At 36.8% G+C, this 20,800-nt stretch overlaps 1 long non-coding RNA gene across 1 annotated transcript; it reads right to left on the reverse strand.

Annotated features, from left to right (window-relative positions):
* Positions 1–14,249: 14,249 nt before the first annotated feature.
* On the reverse strand, positions 14,250–20,544 carry LOC140138907 (uncharacterized). Its single transcript, XR_011857080.1, has 3 exons — positions 20,050–20,544; positions 17,296–17,380; positions 14,250–15,486 (listed from the first exon to the last, which is right to left on the reverse strand). It is a non-coding gene; the product is annotated as an uncharacterized lncRNA (long non-coding RNA).
* Between the last annotated feature and the right edge of the window lie 256 nt (positions 20,545–20,800).

Below are 20,800 nucleotides of genomic sequence, written 5' to 3' on the forward strand. Positions count from 1 at the left end.
CTTATTACTTCCTTCATAATTCACAATATATATTCAATTTCTATTTTGACAATACTACCTATTGCTGCATTATTAGCTATTATTTACAGTGATCAACAACTTAACCATTTCTGATTTTAGAGATCGATATACTTAGAATTTAAATTTTTAAACAAACATAAAATATACTCCCAGGCCTTCTCAACTTGTTTATTTAAAGTGCCAACTGGAAAATATAAAGCACCAACATGTTAAGGGAGCCCGAGGACTTTGTGAGTTAGAGGGGGCGCACAGCGGGTACGGTGCAGTGGTGAAGCTTTATCGGGGGTCCAGGAAGCTCCTGGATTTTAACATTTTTAAAGGCCCAGATTGGGTTTTTTCACCCCTTTTTGTTCAAGATTTATGCGAAAAATCTTATGCCACTTCGACTGACTACAAGTGCCACAAGTGGTGCGCGCCACCAGTTGAGAGGGCCTGATTTAGAATTTTTGATTCTATGAAAGGGTAATTTCCCTGATATTAATTTCTGATGTCAAAAACATATATATGTTTTGCTAAAAACAGACAGTGTGAAAATTGATGTCATAGCAGCAATCTACAGGGTACTATATGCATGAATGTGCCACTTCCAAACTTCAATGTCCAAAATGGTTTAATACAGTTAAAACCACACACCCCCTGTGGAAGACACAACCTTAAAGGCCTGGTCATAAAAATCATATCATGCATCCCATGTGATGTGATGATGCAATCACACTAGGTGATAGGCATGCTTTCGTTGGCCGGGCCAGTGAAAGACCCGTGGCTATACCGGTCGCCTACCTAGTGAATGGCATATAAGGGTCTTGGGTTCGAATCCTGATGGCAGGAAATAACTTCTTTCTTTGTTTTCTCTCTAATTTATTCCTTCCTTCTTTCCCTTCCAGTTGCCAAAAAGCCCTTGCAAAGTTAAAGGGTTAAAGACAAAATAGGACATTTCACATGAAACTGTATTAGTAGAGAAATTAGCTACAGCCTACATGTATTCACAGACCTTCAAGCCTATGCATATATTTAAATGGGGCTTCAAATTGTTTTCAATACTGATAGCTGTTCTACAAAAAAAATCATTAAAAAATATACCTAATGATAATTTTAATTACCGTACTTATTCCCACAGAAGTAATTTATGCACAACTTTTTTTTTTTTTACATTTTCGCTGGGATAATCTCCCACAAAGGTGGTTTGTAGATTTCAAATGGAGTCGCCCATTCAGGTAATCCCATGTGCAATTTACACTCCCTGTGTGGAAGATTAAGGTCATGTCTTCCACAGTGCATGGATGTCATAGCAGCAATCTACAGGGCACCAAATGAGGCTATTCCAGGTGAAATCTATACACCCCCTATATGCAAGTCATGACAGATCTTTATATTCTTCCACACAGGGGTGTAGATTTCAAATAGAATCACCCATTCAGGTAATTCCATTTGTAATTCACACTCCCTGTATTGAGGATTAAGGCCATGTCATCCACAGCTCCCAAGTGCACTCTCTAAATGTAAAAGAGTGAAAAACCACTCTAAAAGAGTGAAATCTCACTCCAAAAAAGAGCCGCCAGGGAGATCGACCCATCTTGAAGTTCGCTCTCAAAAAAGAGTGAAAATTTTCACTCCGGAAAAGAGTGAATCAGAAAAGAGCATTTATTTATTTATTCATTTAGGCCTATTTGATATTCAAGAATATCTGATAGCAGTTCATAACAGCTAATATGTGCATCAAATTGTTGTAAGGCTAGGCCCCTAGCCAGGCTAGGGTAGGGCCCGATCTAGGAATGTTGAACTGGACTAAAGCTTTTAAAGCACATACACAATGTGTCGAAATCAGTGTGGCATGAATAATGAAAAACTATGAATTTAGTGAAGCTAATAGTCAAACTGTTCAATGGTGAGTACACTTATGTGTAGGACATGCACTTGGCATTTACCATGTTTGACAATCTGGAGAAGCGTGAAGCAGCGTAACCTACATATGCGTACATGTATACCGGCAACTGGTCCGATAACAAACTGCACACATATAGACATATATGTCTTAAGCTTACTGCCGCCGTTGTCTCCAGACCAAGTGTATACTTGCTACGAGTTATGACCTACACATAAATGTAATCACTATTGAGTATACTGTCTATTTCTTCATCAAATCCGCTTTCTTTTCGCCATTCATTCACACACTGTTCGCCATCTTGTTACACAAGTTCAACAAATATCGGCCAATTTTCGGCGCTTCTGATTGGCTGATAGTTCACTCCAAGAAAGAGTAAGATTTTGAGCCACTCTGTGAGCGAGTGAGGCTCACTCTAAATCACGAGTGAAATATGTGTACTGTTTTCACTCTTTTAGAGCTAAAACCCACTCTATTAGAGCTAACTTAAATTCACTCTGAAATTCAGAGTGGGTTTTCAGACCGCTGCACAGTGGGCCAGAATCGCCTCAAAGTGTGCCAAAATTATAAACGGACAATCAAACGCATAAAAACACAGTAAAATGACTATTTTAGAGGTTTTTGAGGCTGCAGAATTCAATGGAGGCATTTTCAAAATTGTATGACGTCATCAAAATGCTGAACGGTGATTGGTCGATTATTTTAACAACAGTATTTCAAATGACATATGTTAAAATTTTAATTGAAAAAGCAAAATAGGGGTTCCAAGGGGTGCGAAATTCAGTGATGACATTTTGGAAAGCGTATGACGTCATTAATATGTTGATATGTGATTGGTCAATTATTCCTCCCACAGTTATTCAAATGCCTGTGTAAGAATTATTATAAAAACTTTCAAATCGGGGGTTATAAGGACTGCGGAATCCAATAGAGCCATTTTCCAAAGCATATGACGTCATTAAAATACCGAACCGTGATTGGCTAATTACTCTTACAACAGTAATTCAAATGTCCGGTTGGAAAAGTATTAGCAAATAGCATACTCAAGGTTATACGGACTGCGAAATTAACTGACGGCATTTTTTAATACTAATATTTCTAATTTAACCAGCCAGACTAGATGTTGGGGGTGGTTTCTCTCACAAAATTTGTACGTGATTCTTCCTGCCCGACTCCAAAACGTCGCCATTATCTGAAATGTAATTTTGGCCTTAATTTTCAACCCATCACTGTATACCAATTTCCTTGAAAAAGCAACCAATTTTGCCCAAATTGGGCACTTTTACCAACATGAAAATACACAATGACATACTGGGCGCTTTCGTCTGTGGTGAAAACCCACCCATCGCTTCACAAAAATTGGCGAAAAAGCACCCCAAAAGGCAAGTCATATACGTATACCATGCATGTGAATGGGAGACCACACCCCGGATGATACAACTTATTAATTTAATTCACAAATTTAATATTTATTTAACAAATCGCAGATTTAATATTAAATTCGTAGATTTAATATTTAATTTATTCAATATTAAATTCACAGATATAATATTGAATTCACAGATTTGAAATTTAATTCGCGAAATTTATATTAAATTCACGGATTTTATATTTAATTCGCAGATTTGATATTAAATCTGCGAATTATATATTACATCTACACATTTAATATTTGTGTAATTAAATATTCAATTAAATATTAAATCTGCGAATTCAAATGCTAATATAATATTAAAATATACGAATATTAATAAATCTGCAAATTTAATTATTAAATCTGCGAATTAAATATTAAATCTGCGAATTAATATTAAATTCAAGAATTAAATATGAAAATTTCGAATTAAATATAACATTCGTAAAATAAATTTTAAATCTGCCAATTTAATATTAAATCTGTGAATTAATTACTTATAAATTTAAAATTAGCAGATTTAATAGGCCTATTAAATCGGTGAATAAAATATCAAATCGGTGAATTAGATATTAAATCGGTGAATTAAATATTAAATCTGCGAATTCAATGTTAAATTCGAGAATTAAATATCAAATTCTAGGTCTACTACTAGTGTATTTAAAAGTTTATCCACCTCTATACGGCGGCGGTTGTACGGTATTCTCCCATCAAGCTATTAATAGAACTCGGTGCAGATGTTTGTACACGCTGCAGCGCGGTACATCTCTTTTCACCTGAATTTACGATTTTGTGGCCACTTTTACTGGCACAGGGCCTCATAAAACTGACTCCACTGCAGAAGACTGCAGAAAGCTGCAGCTGAATTTGGTACCATCACAAAGATTAACCTTTTCTGATTGTGCCTGTATAAGTTTTAAGGCGGGAATCAACGGGAATCTAATCTTTCGAGATCAAATTTGTTTTGAGGACGTTTAAGCCAAAATATTTAATTCCGTGAAGGTTTTCACATTCTTCATATCCTATTGTTATATTCTACAAATAGTTCCTCAAATAGCTGTGAAAGCACAGATGAATCAGAAATGTCAAAACAAAATTATAGAATTTTACCCCCAAATCATGATTTTTCTAATAAGAAGCAGATTGTGGCAATTTCGCGTGTTTATTATAAAAAATACCACCTTTAAGAACAAACCAGTGGTGAAATATTTTCAGAAAATATTCTTAGGTTCATTATCTTTCCAAATCGCATAAAAAAAATTCGAACATTGGAAGTCACCAAATTAGGGTTTTGGCACACTTTGACTTCGACCTGGCCCACTGTGCGCTGCAGGGGTGGGGGTGCAAAACCTTCTCCACAGCGTGTCTATTACCTTTCTTACAATTGAATAAAGCCGGTACACATTTGTAAACCTGGGTGGAAAGAGGCAATGGGAGGAAAGAACACAACACATTGATGCCATAAGGACTTGAACCCTATACCTCTGCAGGGGTGGGGTGCTATACCTCCTCCACAGCGAGTCTGTTACATTCCCTACAATTGAATAAAGCCGGTACCCATTTGTAAACCTGGATGGGGTGCTATACCTCCTCCACAGCGAGTCTGTTACATTCCCTACAATTGAATAAAGCCGGTACCCATTTGTAAACCTGGGGGGAGGAGGCAATAGGGGTGAAGAGCATAACACATTGATGCAGCAGGGATTCGAACCCTAGACCTCTGCAGGAGAAGGGGTGCAATACCACCTCCACAGCAAGTATGTTACCTTTCCTACAATTGAATAGAGCTGGTACCCATTTGTAAACCTTGGTGGGAAGAGGCAATAGGGTGAAGAGCACAACATATTGACGCTGCAGGGACTCGAACCCTAGACCTCAAGCTTGCATAGGTGGGTGGGAAGCTATACCTCCTTGAGAGCGAGCCTGTTACGTTTCCTACAATTGAATAAAACAGGTACCCAGTTGCAAACCTGGATGGGAAGAGGCAATAGGGGTGAAGAGCACAAAACACTGACTCCACAGGGACTCGAACCCTAGACCTCAAGCTACTTTGCAATTATGAGTCAAAGTCTTAGACCACTGCACCACCGCATGAATCAAACTACAAACAAATTTCATGTTTCTATTTCATAATTTTTGCAACTTACATTGACAAGCTCATAAACTTAATTTGTGGATTTCCATAGAATCATGGAATTCTAATATTGTTACAACAACTCTGCTTAAATTCAATCTGTGCTGGAGCCTTACCATGGCCAGCAAAAGTACATATGTCATATATAATGGCAAAATATTCTTGAAATAAAACAAAGATATTTAGAAAGTGCAATGACAAGAATTAACTTTTTTATTTATTTAACTCAACAAAAGTGATTCAACCACGATTTCAGAAAAATAAAAAACAGATGTCATTGATTTCGAGAATGAAATACATGTATGTAAAAAGATATAGAAAGTGCAATAAATTGCACTTGCAGGAAATACTTAACATTTTTAAGTTATTCATCAGCCATGATTTCAGAAAAACAGATACATCATTGATTTTGAGAATAAAATATATAAATTTAAAATTGAAAGTAATAATCTATTCAGATTATTGATTCCCAGAATTGTTTTTAATTATTGTTGATAAAAGTGTGATGCCATATCTAAGTTGTAAAGTATTCAGCCATGATTTCAGAAAAAAACATGCGTCATTGATATCGCGATTAGTAAGTTATGCACAAGAAATTGATTCCTAGAACTGTTTTTAATTATTTTTTCTTCAAATCAGTCAAAAGTACATGGCTTATTACTTCTTTCATATTCACACTACTAAATAGTCAATTTCTATTTTGACAATACTACCTATTGCTGCATTATTAGCTATTATTTACAGTGATCAACTTAACCATTTCTGATTTTAAAGATATACTTAGAATTAATGATTTATGTAAAAATTTTAATTTTAAACAAACATAAACTATGCTCCCAACAGTTAGAGTTTTTGATTCTATGAAAGGGTGGCTTCCCTGATAATAATTTCTGATGTCAACAACATATATATGGTTTGCCAAAAACAGACACTGTGAAAGTGGATGTCAATCTACAGGGCACTATATGCATGAATGTGTGACTTCCAAAATTCAATGTCCAAAATGGTTTAAATAGGGATGACCAATGAACCATCAACTTGATTAGAACACTCCCATAGACATGCAGGGAGCTCAACTGTGCACTGCTTGCACAGACATTTCTAAATTGAGCTCATTCTTATATTTTTCATAATTTTTCTGTAAAAATTAGAGATGTTAATGCCAATTATAATTTGTAACTATCTTGCAAATTACAGCAACATAACTTATTTCATTTTCCTGTAAGTGCGAGTCAAAATTGGTCCATCGCCACAGTGCGCTTAATTGCCAGTGGCTGAGTTCAGCACTGCTCAAGAATGGCACAAAATATTCATGTCAATAATTTCAGGTGAAAAACGTAAAAAGGTTAAAAAATTGAACAAGTAGATCTCGAGTTACAAATTAAATCACCAGCTTTCCTTTGGAATTTCCATACTCCTTTCGAATCATGCTAAGAAGACACCTTTCTGAACATAAATGTGAAGTTTCGTGCCCATTCGATGTCTTTTTCACTTGATTTCAACCCTAAACATTTTCTTATATTTATACCATCTGCACTGACTTGTTGCTATACACGCACAGGAGCTGTACTTTTAAAATACGCGCCTAATCAATAATAAGTCTTTCACTCCATTGTTAAAGTACTGTGCTCCCTGTAGCATATGGAGTGACCAGGCCCTGGATGTGATGGTTTTGTAGCACATGACAGTATTCATTCAAGCCTATCAAGGTCAGTTATTAGCCACTTGCTGAATGGCTGGGCATTATCAGCTATCAAAGAGATACCTTATGCTGCTGCCAATCACAATAGAGGTTAAACATTTTGTTAAAACCCCAGAAGTGATATCAGGACAAAGCTGTGCATGTTGGTACTTGATTGTTTGGATCCCTATGTTGAAAATCCCTTTGTAGTACATTAGTATTTTTCTTATGTGTAGTGTATATTGTTGTGGAAAAAAAGTTCACCTGGACTTTTGATTTTGTGCCACTTCGGCCATTATGGATGATTTTTGGCAAATGTTTTCTAAAAGCATGATTTCAGTGCCTCGGTTTGAAGAAATACTTAATGCTATTGACTAGTAAAGTGCCATTTCATAAGAAACCCCTTTGATACTTTCACAATATGCTTGTTTCATGTTTGCATATATATTAAAATAAAGGTTGCGGGAAGCAAGCGGGAAGTTAAAATAAGCTTGCGGGAAGCAAGCTAAACAAGATCTTTAATAAGAACAGTATGAAAGTCAGCTATAGCTGCATGCGCAATATGGGCTCTATAACGAGATCGCATAACACTCGTATCAGGAATAAAGCCAAGAACACTCCTAAGAAGGAGTGCAATTGCAGGACTAAAAGCAGCTGCTTAAAGGGAAATGCTTAACAGAGAGTATCATATATAGGGCTACCGTCCAATCGGGCAATACATCTATGTTTTATGTGGGCTTATCGGGGAAAGTTCAAGGATCGCTATAACAATCATACTAAGTCATTCAGGCACAGTAAAGTATGAAAAAGAAACTGAGCTATCAAAATATATCTGGAAATTAAAGCAACAAAACAGTGATTACAGCATCAATTGGGAAATTGTGCACAAATCAAATACTTGTATGAGGCAATCTGGTAACTGTAATTTATGCATTGATGAAAAGCTGGCAATCCTACTTGCCAAAAAAACCAATAGAGTGTATGCAATAAACCCAAGCGGAACGAGAGTTGCTAAGTAACCGCTACCCGAACCATAAACACATGCATGATCAGACAACAAGTGTTCAATTTCCCCATAGCTTCCCACGTTGTACACATGTCAGTCGAATTTGGCGGTGTTGGTTTGTTTGTCCTCCAAGTTATAGTATTGTTCACTTTGTGTTGAACATTGTACCTGTGCCTCACTGTAATAACTCAAAGATAACTGTGATCATCATTTCAAGAGGTCACTCTCCCGATTAAGCTAAACAACCTATGTGGAGGAATTTTATGCATGAGCAATCACATCAATGACGTAGTAATGAATACCCTCTATAGCTCAAGTGCCCTCAATAAAAGATCTGAGCTAGTATCTAAATGTCGTCATGGATACAAACCAGCCAACCGTGCTAAGAAAAAATAAGACTGTGTGATCATTGTCATATCATTCCACCTGATGATTGCTACATGCTTGTAGCATGAAACTCGGAGTAGTGGCCATGATGTGTTAATTAAACTTATTTAATTATTTTATTAAAATAAAGAAATATAAAAAGGTAAATATATGCTTATACCAATTTTGCTCACATTGGTATTTTTAGACTTTGTCAATTTATTTCGTTCCAATGACCGGTCAGAATGGGAAACTTTGAGAAGTCATAATTCGAAAAGTTTTTGACCGATTTTGACCATTTAACCACCAAAATACTTCTGTTGATGAGTTCTTTCCAGCAAACAATCTTTTGTAGCAATAGCGGTAACATGAAATTATGATGGTCATCCCTAGTTTAATACAGTCAGGCCCATTACCAGAGGGGGGGGGGGGGGCTGAGGTGGATACCCCCCATCCCAAAATGCCCAAAAAGTCCCCTTTTTTGGCCCCAAAAAGCGTAGCGAGCAAAAAAATAGGGGTTTATGCCTTTTTGGTAAAAATGAGGTCCAAATTTTGGAAAAAAAGTCCACTTTTTCAAAATCCACCCCTCCCCCTAGTCCAAAAAGGTCCAAATTTTGAAAAAAAAAAGTCCACTTTTTCAAAATCAGGCCCCCCAAATCCTGGTTACGGGCCTAAATACAGTTAAAACCATACACCCTCTATATGGAAGACATGATGTGACCTAAAAGGCCTAGTCAGTGATTTGCTCATTTTGAAAATTATAAAAATCATATCATTTTTTGTTGTTGTACATTTGTTAGGAGCATAGATAGTGGTTAAGCCAAAAGCTGTGTATTAAAGATAAAACAGGTCATTTCACATGAAACTGTATTAGTAGAGAAATTAGCTACAACCTACATGTATCATATGGGCACATTGTATTTTTTGATGGGTACGCTCCCCCTGGAATTTTGAGGTGGTTGGTCTTTTGGAGCTGACAGCATACCGGTAAAAGGGGAACTTTTGGTGAAACAAGTAAAAGGGGGTCTTTTGGAGCTGCGACACGGTATCTCGATCGCGTGTATTTCTGAGAATAAAGTGTTATTGTTTATCGGTTGGTAATTATTTCCTCCAGTGGGGGATTCCCCTTGTCATGACGTCACAGAGACTGACATGTAAACACTGCACTCGTACACAGACGATTGTAAAAAATGGAGATAGAAAACTCAATAAAACTCAATTAAAAAACACAGTGAAAGCATTCTTCGTCTCTTATTACTAGTAAATACCCATGACACTTGCAAAATCCCGAAAATAAAAGCTGTAATTTAGTCATAATGATCAGTCCGGTAAATATTTTTCACCGGCTATTGCGCCATTAGCGCGATAAAATTTCGAAATCCAAAATCACCAAAAAATGACCCCATGTTGCACGAAAATAACAGAACAAAAGTAAAATCGAAGTTAACGTAATGAAAGATAATATATTTGCCCTCAGTATTTTTCTTATTTTCCGTGATTTTATTCGCACTGTTTTTGCGGTGTTTACCGTGTAATGCATAGTAACTCGGTGCTACGGCGCAATGCATGCGGGAGCCGTATGCGGCGCTCACTGTGCACTCGGTTGCGCTGAGGCACCGGGCGCGTGCGGGGACAATGGCGACTTTACAGAGGGTGATATATTCGTGTTTCACGCATTATTTTTGACATTTTTATTTATAATTACACCGTTTTAGATGTTATTATGATAAATGGAAACTCACACAAAGGCACTGGATCATATGTGCAGAGTTTGTAGTGCATATATTTCTACAAAGAAAGCTAAATTATTATTGAATGATACCACATCTTCCGTAAAAGCTACGGCACATTGAAATCAAGAGATTTTAGACCTCGTAAAACTTTACGAGGCCTAAAATCTTGATAAAATTTTCTATTTCAATGTTCCGTAAAAGCTACGGCACATTGATATCAAGGATTTTATCGAGATTTTAGGCCTCGTAAACTTTTGCGTAAAACATAAAGAACATTGAAATCAATTAAAATTCTCGATATGTCAATTTTATCGAGATTTTAGGTCTCATAAAACTTTACGAGGCCTAAAATGTTGATAAAATTCTCTATTTCAATGTTCCGTAAAAGCTACGGCACATTGAAATCAGGGATTTTATCGAGATTTTAGGCCTCGTAAACTTTTGCGTAAAAGATAAAATTCTCTATTTCAATGTGCCGTAAAAGCTACGGCACATTGAAATCAAGGATTTTATCGAGATTGTAGGCCTCGTACAGCTTTACGTAAAAGAGTTTGTAGTGCATATATTTCTACAAAGAAAGCTAAATTATTATTGAATGATACTACATGTTCCGTAAAAGCTACGGCGCATTGAAATCAAGGATTTTGTCGAGATTTTAGACCTCGTAAAACTTTACGAGGCATAAAATCTTGATAAAATTCTCTATTTCAATGTTCCGTAAAAGCTACGACACACTGAAATCAGGGATTTTATTGAGATTTTAGGCCTCGTAAACTTTTGCGTAAAAGCTAAAGAACATTGAAATCAATTAAAATTCTCAATATGTCAATTTTTATCGAGATTTTAGGTCTCGTAAAACTTTACGAGGCCCAAAATCTTGATAAAACTCTCTATTTCAATGTTCCGTAAAAGCTACGGCACATTGAAATCAAGGATTTTATCGAGATTTTAGGCCTCGTAAAGCTTTGCGTAAAAGCTAAAGAACATTGAAATCAATTAAAATTCTCAATGTCAATTTTATCGAGACTTTTGGTCTCGTAAAGCTTTACGAGGCCTAAAATCTTGATAAAATTCTCTATTTCAATGTGCCGTAAAAGCTACGGCACATTGAAATCAAGGATTTTATCGAGATTGTAGGCCTCGTAAAGCTTTGCGTAAAAGAGTTTGTAGTGCATATATTTCTACAAAGAAAGCTAAATTATTATTGAATGATACTACATGTTCCGTAAAAGCTACGGTAGCATTGAAATCAAGGATTTTGTCGAGATTTTAGACCTCGTAAAACTTTACGAGGCCTAAAATCTTGATAAAATCTCTATTTCAATGTTCCGTAAAAGCTACGGCACACTGAAATCAGGGATTTTATTGAGATTTTAGGCCTCGTAAACTTTTGCGTAAAAGCTAAAGAACATTGAAATCAATTAAAATTCTCAATATGTCAATTTTTATCGAGATTTTAGGTCTCGTAAAACTTTCGAGGCTCAAAATCTTGATAAAACTCTCTATTTCAATGTTCCGTAAAAGCTACGGCACATTGAAATCAAGGATTTTATCGAGATTTTAGGCCTCGTAAAGCTTTGCGTAAAAGCTAAAGAACATTGAAATCAATTAAAATTCTCAATGTCAATTTTATCGAGACTTTTGGTCTCGTAAAGCTTTACGAGGCCTAAAATCTTGATAAAATTCTCTATTTCAATGTGCCGTAAAAGCTACGGCACATTGAAATCAAGGATTTTATCGAGATTGTAGGCCTCGTAAAGCTTTATGTAAAAGAGTTTGTAGTGCATATATTTCTACAAAGAAAGCTAAATTATTATTGAATGATACTACATGTTCCGTAAAAGCTACGGCGCATTGAAATCAAGGATTTTGTCGAGATTTTAGACCTCGTAAAACTTTACGAGGCCTAAAATCTTGATAAAATTCTCTATTTCAATGTTCCGTAAAAGCTACGGCACACTGAAATCAGGGATTTTATTGAGATTTTAGGCCTCGTAAACTTTTGCGTACAAACTACGGAACATTGAAATCAATTAAAATTCTCAATATGTCAATTTTTATCGAGATTTTAGGTCTCGTAGAAACTTTACGAGGCCCAAAATCTTGATAAAACTCTCTATTTCAATGTTCCGTAAAAGCTACGGCACATAGAAATCAAGGATTTTATCGAGATTTTAGGCCTCGTAAAGCTTTGCGTAAAAGCTAAAGAACATTGAAATCAATTAAAATTCTCAATGTCAATTTTATCGAGACTTTTGAGTCTTGTAAAAGCATTTAGGCCTAAAATCTTGATAAAATTCTCTATTTCAATGTGCCGTAAAAGCTACGGCACATTGAAATCAAGGATTTTATCGAGATTGTAGGCCTCGTAAAGCTTTATGTAAAAGAGTTTGTAGTGCATATATTTCTACAAAGAAAGCTAAATTATTATTGAATGATACTACATGTTCCGTAAAAGCTACGGTAGCATTGAAATCAAGGATTTTGTCGAGATTTTAGACCTCGTAAAAACTTTACGAGGCCTAAAATCTTGATAAAATTCTCTATTTCAATGTTCCGTAAAAGCTACTGACACACTGAAATCAGGGATTTTATTGAGATTTTAGGCCTCGTAAACTTTTGCGTAAAAAATAAAGAACATTGAAATCAATTAAAATTCTCAATGTCAATTTTATCGAGATTTTAGGCATTGTAAAACTTTATGAGGCCCAAAATCTTGATAAAATTCTCTATTTCAATGTTCCGTAAAAGCTACGGCACATTGAAATCAAGGATTTTATCGAGATTTTAGGCATCGTAAAGCTTTGCGTAAAAGCTAAAGAACATTGAAATCAATTAAAATTCTCAATTTCAATTTTATTGAGATTTTAGGTCTCAGAAAGCTTTTGAGGCCTAAAATCTTGATAAAATTCTCTATTTCAATGTTCCGTAAAAGCTACGGCACATTGAAATCAAGGATTTTATCGAGATTTTAGGCCTCGTAAACTTTTGCGTAAAAGCTGCGTAAAAGTTACAGAACACGGAAATCAGTTAAAATTCTCAATTTCAATTTTATGAGGCCTAAAATCTTGATAAAATTCTCTATTTCAATGTGCCATATAAGCTACGACACATTGAAATCAAGGATTTTATCACAATTTTAGGCCTTGTAAAGCGTTGCGTAACAGCTATGGAACATTGAAATCAGTTAAAATTCTCAATTTCAATTTTATCAAGATTTTAGGCCTAGTAAAGCTTTTTACGGGAGCACGGTGGCCTAGCGGAACGGGACTGACTCATAATCGAAAGTTTGGAGGTTCGAGCCCGGCGCCATCGTGTTGTGCCCTTGAGTAAGGCACTTTATCTCGATTACTCCTCTCCACCCAGGTGTTTAAATGGGTACCGGCATTCTTAAATGCTGGGAAGGTAACAGACTCGCTGTAGAGGAGGTGTAGCGATCCTCCTATAGCAACATTACATGGAGGAGTCTGGCCCAATCGCCAATGAAAGAGAGATGGGCACTCCGATCACTGTTTATACAGGATCGCTCCTTTACCTTTTAAAGCTTTACGAGGCCTCCAAAATTATGATAAAAGTTTTCCAATGCTCCCTACATGTACAAGCTACGGAACATTGACATCAAGAGTTTTATCAAGATTTTGGGTCTAGTAAGGCTTTGCGTAAAAGCTACGGAACATTGTAATCGAGAATTTAATCAAGTTTTTAGGCCTCAAAGTTTTACGAGGTCAAACTTTGAGGCCTAAAATCTTAATAAAATTTATGATTTCAATGTCCCGTAAAAGCTGCGGACATTGACATCAAGAGTTTTATCAAGATTTTAGGCCTTGTAAAGCTTTGCGTAAAAGCTACGGTACATTAAAACCAAGAATTTAATCAAGATTGTAGACCTCGTGAAGCTTTACGGGGCCTAAAATCTCAATAAAATTCTCAGTTTCAATTTCATCAAGATTTAAAACCTTGTAAAAAGCTTTATAAGGCCTAAAATCGCAATAAAAGTCTCAATTTCCATTTTATCGAGATTTTAGGCCTAGTATATAGCAAAAATGTACGAGGCCTAAAATCTCGATAAAAACATCCATTTAATGTTCCGTAAAAGCTACGGAACATTGACATCAAGAGTTTTCTAACGATTTTAGGCCTCGTAAAGCTTTCTAGGATATACATGTATATACCTTTTTTTTCACCCTGATGTGACAGTGACGTTGAATGTGTTAAAGCAGCTGTTTCGCTCACGCATATGCGGCATCTTTTAAGTGCGTGCTTGTGTGCGCCAGCCCTTTGAACAACCACTAGCGGTTTGAGGCTGCACACAAAGAAATGCGCACTGACGTCACTGCCACATCAGTGTGAAAATGGTATAGTTATGCTTGTCTTCCAATTTTATATAAAATGAGTTTTAAAAATGCATTGTACATTGCTTCACATTCATTTTTCAAGTATACTGGGGTATATTGTATATATTATCTCTCCTGAAATGTTCTCAAATAAAATGGGTTTGTTGTCTTCTCATCTATTCTTATGTTCCTGTAGCCGCTAAATTTATGGTTGTTGAATTTCGCAAAATAGTCCCCCATAGCTGACGGTGTCAATACACACATGCATAGGGCAGTATACAATGTATACTTGGTCACAACTGTGTGGGTGAGCGACATAAACTTGAACTGAAGGAAGAATGTCTAACTTGTTACTGAATTTTAAAAGTTGATAATATTTTTCCTTTGAAAATAGGAATATTTGAAAATTTTCAACAATCAACATATCTGTCCACTGTGCACAATTTTCTCCTACCGTATTCATTCCATTAACCACACAGGGTACTTGACAAAGTCATTTTGGGCGGACCCTTATTTTTTATATTGTTTACACAATTACATGAATATGTAAAAAATAGCCCAGAATATGGACCTTGTGTGTAGAAAGCTCTGCATGTGTTTGATACACAAGTAGTTGCATGCATCATGCACATAATGATAAAGGATTGTGTGTACAGTGTAGTATCAAAGTCACTGGGTGGGCACTTATAGGGGCATGGGCTGTTAATGGAGCGAATATGGTACATGTATCAGTAGTTCAGATTTGCAGCTATCGATGGTACATCCATGACTGTAATTGACTGTGCTTGTATCATGTGTATTGGAGTTAAGACCAAACAAGTCTCATATTGGTAACAGACCAGACCAGCGCCGATGGTGTCAGGAATACAGAGATGTCGAGCCACACTCATGCTGAATCAATCAACTTCTGGACACCTGCATCATGTGTAAATGAAAAGGATAAAAATGGAAATTAGTCAATTTCTTGTAAACCAATACTGTAAGAACCCAAACATATCTAACCAATGCAATGTAAGGTTCATTAATGAATCTACATTGTATATTCCCCTAGCTATAGGGTACCGACTGAAAATTGTCCCATGTACATTGTATAATGCACCTTCTCAATTTATTGTAACACTGCATTGTTCCCTGGGCTACAGGGACCTGGACTGGGTCAATTTTGAAAATTTACAAATCCACCACTAAAAATAGGCCCGGTCAACTTCTACGCAGGGCAGGACATCATCGAATGACAAGTCCAAGACTAAATCCCGACCCACAGTGAGTTTCCCAAGTGACTTGCATGTAGTTGCTGTCCATCGCCTTCTATGAGTTCTTTTAATGGTGAATCCTACAAAGTCCTGACCCCATGTTGATGTCCATGACAAGATTCAGGCTCATGATCCTGACCCATCTTGCCATTGAGTCACCGCTAAGACAAGCATTTTCGGTCAGGTTTTCGGGTACCGGTACCCGACCAAGATTTCACTACCGTAAACCTGGGTGACTTTGGACACTGGGGTGACTTTGGACACACGTAGGAAAAAAAAATATTTCATGTAGGCTCTTTTACCTTTTAATATTTCTTAGAATATTTTTGTATGTTCTTATGTGGTAATGTATGACTATTACAATGACTATAGTTCTCCATAATGTGTTATCTTACACATTTTTCACATTTTTTGCTGGACTCATAAAATACAGGAATTTTGTGGCAGTCAAACTTTTGGTACTCCACCGGAACACAACAATGGAAACACTCAATCCTGTTGGTGTGGATAGTGAATACAGATGGATCATGAACCTACCTTGTTACTCATGATAAAAAGCAGGATGTGTCCAATGTCACCCCAGGGTTTGGCTTCCTTTCCAGGGTGACTTTGGACATAATAAACGAATACCAAAAAAAAAATAGACACTTTTTAAAAATTACACCACAGTGAGTCCGCCCTCCCCCAACACCTACCTCTGTGCTTCTACCCATGTCACACCTACTTATGTCCTGTTAATTACTCTACTCTTCAGTTTGGGGTGATATTGGACACCCACTTGAATACCCTAAGTCACCCCTTGGTTTGACCCCCCAAAATTATCGGAAAATAAAATAAATTTGACTTGACTCTACAGGCATGAACTGTCCTCAATTAGTACTTGCCAATCCCAACATGAAACTCAGAATTCTACTGATCATTATAAAAATATTTGTCCAAAGCCACCCCGGTTTACGGTACCCGTACTACCCGGGTATTTTTTTTATTCTAATGTTATTTATTATAGCTAAATGCTACACTCATTTGTGGTTGACTTACCAAAAAAATGTGAGTGTTTTATAATATATGCAAAGTGATACTTTGTGTTCATCGTACTCTTTTAACATGCAAAATGCATTGAATTTGTATCCATTTTAAAAATAATAATAATTTTTTTTTTTTTGGGGGTACATTTTTTTCTGGGGGGTAAGTCATCAGTCATGAATGATCCTGGCATTTAGCTCTAGGGACACACTTATTCCATTTTAGGTACCCGATTACCCACCCGAAAAATGTAAGGCGATTAAAAAAAAACCTGCTCTACTGCGTAATTAGGCCTTGGTCGTGGTCTAAGGGTTGGTCTGTCAGGATTTTATATAATTTCTCACCCTAAAATATCTGATGGGACCGTTGGGCCAGTAGAACAGGTTTTTTTTTTAATTATTGTCAAAAAGATTCAACACATTGTTAATTTTAACTTGCATTTACATACCGGTATCAGAAACGTAAAAATCATACTCCATCAATTTGCAGTAGGCCTATTCTGGCGACTATAACTTTCCATTATTGGATGACACCTGAAAATAACAATAAGGCAAATGGAGCATACGGTAAATAAAAGTGCAAAAAATGTACACTCTTTGTTGTTGTTACGCGTACGGTACCTCATCAACATCAATGCGGCTTTCAATTGTATGACTGGCTCTCTGGTACCCTGGCAACTACAGTTTCCGTCTCTGTCAATACAGGGCATGATTGCTCAAAAAGTTTAGTTTAGCCACGAATTTGCTAACTTAAAGGCTAGAGACCATTGCATTCAAAAATCTTGTTGAAATCACTGCGTGCATGCTGTAAATCATAGAGTGCCCCTTTAATGGGTTTATGGGTAATTGGGTATTGGACTACCGGTACTGTAAAGCTTTTTAATTTCGCTAGTACTTAATTTCGCTAATTTGTAATGATCACCATTTTCATGGGAATCTAATTTTGCTACAAGGGTAATCCAGGAATTCATGTTACAATTCAATGTAAATATGCCAAATTTGCGGGTGGCCATGCGTTTTAAAATGGGTACACCAATAGGGTGGAGCAGTAGGCCCTACTTTTGTGCGAGATTTATTGTGCTAATTCTTAGTATTTTTAAGTCAAGGGTGTCACCTACCTAGACAAATTACCTATCAATCTAAAGCTTTTGATGAGACCTTTGTATTGATACCATAACATTATTTATACAGCATCTGAGACGATCGTTCGTCTCAGTATAGCATAAACCATTCTTAAAGGGGCATTTCGTGATCCACAGCCTCATCCCCCACTTTTCTCAAAAAAAGTTGAGATTTTATATCACTGGAAACCTCTGGCTACATAATGTTTATGTACAAAATATTTCTTGCAGATTAATTCGTTTAGCAAAAATATCATGAAATTTGAATTTCGTTCTGGTGCACCAGATGCCTTAAATTGCATTGTTTGTGTGTAAATCCTATTCAGAATGCCTCATATGTGTGTTTCAAATATGTTCGCACACAGCGAAACCTGTAGCAGGTATCACAATAAAAGTATTTCTTTAAAGCCTTTGAGCCAAGGAACTCAAATATTATGTTCTTTTCAGCATAGGGTAGCCCTATAATATGTAAAAAATGACCGGCACCAAAAATCAACAAGCGAATTTTTTTTAAAAACACTTTCAATGCCCCAGCATATCAAATGGTGCACCCGTATGGTAGATTTTGTAGCTATTTAGGGGTGGTGCAATAATAATGTGTACACCCGGGGGGGTGAATTAGAGGGGGGGGGCAAAGATTTTTGGCAGGCCAAAAGGGGCAGGGGCAAGCATTATTTGGCAGGTTGAAAGGGGGGGTCAAGCGATTTTTGCAGGTCGAAAGGGGTGGGGGTGGGCAAGTGATTTTTGGCACAAATATTTTGGACACTGTTCCTATATGCAAAATTTCCTGCTCGCTAAGCTCGCATATATGATAAGGCCCTTCGCACTTGATTATTAGTTTCCTGTTAAAAATTTTGAAAAAGGGATGAGGTGACTTTTAATTATTAATTATTAATTATCTTTTATTTTCTTTATTTAGTTTGAACTATTACAAGCAACTATTGACTCGTTTTGACTAGAGCGGGCATTTAATTATTTCAGAACAATATTTGATTTTATAAATAAGTGAAGGTGGGGCAGAAAATGGCAAGTAGAAGTAGTTGAAAGTTATTTTAAAGGAGAAAATTATAAATAAAAATAAAATAATTAATTATTTTGAGATTTTCAATTTTGGACGCGGGCGGTAAACAGGAAACTAAGAATCAAGTGCGAAGGGCCTAAGACAATTTTTAAGGTTTTAAATTCAGATTCCAAAAAATCGTGCATGTGTAAAGGGGAGGTCAGGCTGTGCAATAATTATGAGCCCTGGGGAGGATAAAATTGGGGGGGGGCAAGAAATTTTGCCGAGCCTAAAGGGGGGGAAGCAATTTTGGCCAGCCGAGAGGGGGCAAGCAATTTTGGCACGCATTCATGGGACGCCTTTTTAATAAAATGCTCTAAAAAGGCTTAGGAAAACAGTCGCTGCACTCATAACACACATGTAGGCTACATATCTAGACCATTTAAGGTTTGCAATTTGGGATCCCAAAAATTTGGCATGTTCAAGGGGGGGGGGGCAAAGAATTTTTGGAGGGGGGGGCAAGCGATTTCTGGCAGGCTGAGAGGGGGGAAGGCGATTTTGGCAAGCCGCTTGGAAATTTTACTGGGGGCTCATAATTATTGCACTAAATTGCATAATTTGGCACGTCAAAAGGGCCGGGGGCAAAGATTTTTTGGCAAAGCCAAGGGGGGGAAGCAATTTTGGCACACCATTTTGAGAATTTTTGGAAATTTTACTCGGGGGGGCTCATAATTATTGCACAGCCCCTAATGATTTTTTTTGTCACATCAAAAGTTTTGTCACATCAAAAGGGGAGGCAAAGGTTTTTGGCACGTCAAAAAGGGCCGGGGGCAAAGATTTTTGGCAAAGCCAAGGGGGGAGCAATTTTGGCACACCATTTTGAGAATTCACCACCCATGGGGTACAAATAATTATTGCACTCCTGCCACGTGCCACCTCTCATGAGCAATGTAAGCTTACATTGTAAACGTTATTTTGACATGTTAAAACTCAGTTGAGCATGTTGAGAGAGCTGAAACTAAAGTTTTATTAAAAGTAAAACTACATTGCAAGATTAGAATAAACATGGAAGTGTTACTTACTGTGCACTGCGTCATACGTCTCCTTCATTTCTTGGTATTCTCATAATCTCAATCTGACCTGACCTGAGTGGATACACGTGTGCAGAATCTGGTGATCAGAGAATTTGTGCATGTCGATCATTGAATTATTTCCACTCGTCGACGGTTCAATTTGCCGGTATCAATCCTGCACTGCTATGCATGACCACGATGACTGATATATTCTAGCATATTTACAGCAAAATGGGACATCAAATGCATTCGTAATTCGTTCGTTTGATGTTCAAACTGGTCAGACGACAAGCATGCTTAATCACATGTGTACAGTATACAGTACACCTATTCGTACACCATGCATTCATGTCACACAGGTGGTTTGCGTTCAGCGTCATGTATACGCGCACCTGTCGTTTTCAAGGCCAGACATGCCAGACTTGTACACCCAGGGTATAAACAACAACACGCGGGGGAATCCCTTTTTACATTATTACTACCAGGTGAAGTAATAAAAAAAAAAGACTTCCTAGACAATAAGTCGGGTTTATTCTACGATTACAATAAGCATTAATTTTATTGAAAAGGACCGTACCTGGCGAAATATTAATACATCGCCTTAAAGTGTTTTGTTATTTTTTACTGCTAAACATCTAGATTTAACGTCGAATCGTGGATTCTATAAATAACTTGCGTCCTTCATTGATTGTATTGCTGGTTGTATTGTCACACAATTAACGTGATTAGGTGGTTTATTGGTACACACATTACGTTCCTA

Source organism: Amphiura filiformis, chromosome 18 (assembly GCF_039555335.1).
Source record: "Amphiura filiformis chromosome 18, Afil_fr2py, whole genome shotgun sequence".
NCBI lineage: Eukaryota > Metazoa > Echinodermata > Ophiuroidea > Amphilepidida > Amphiuridae > Amphiura > Amphiura filiformis.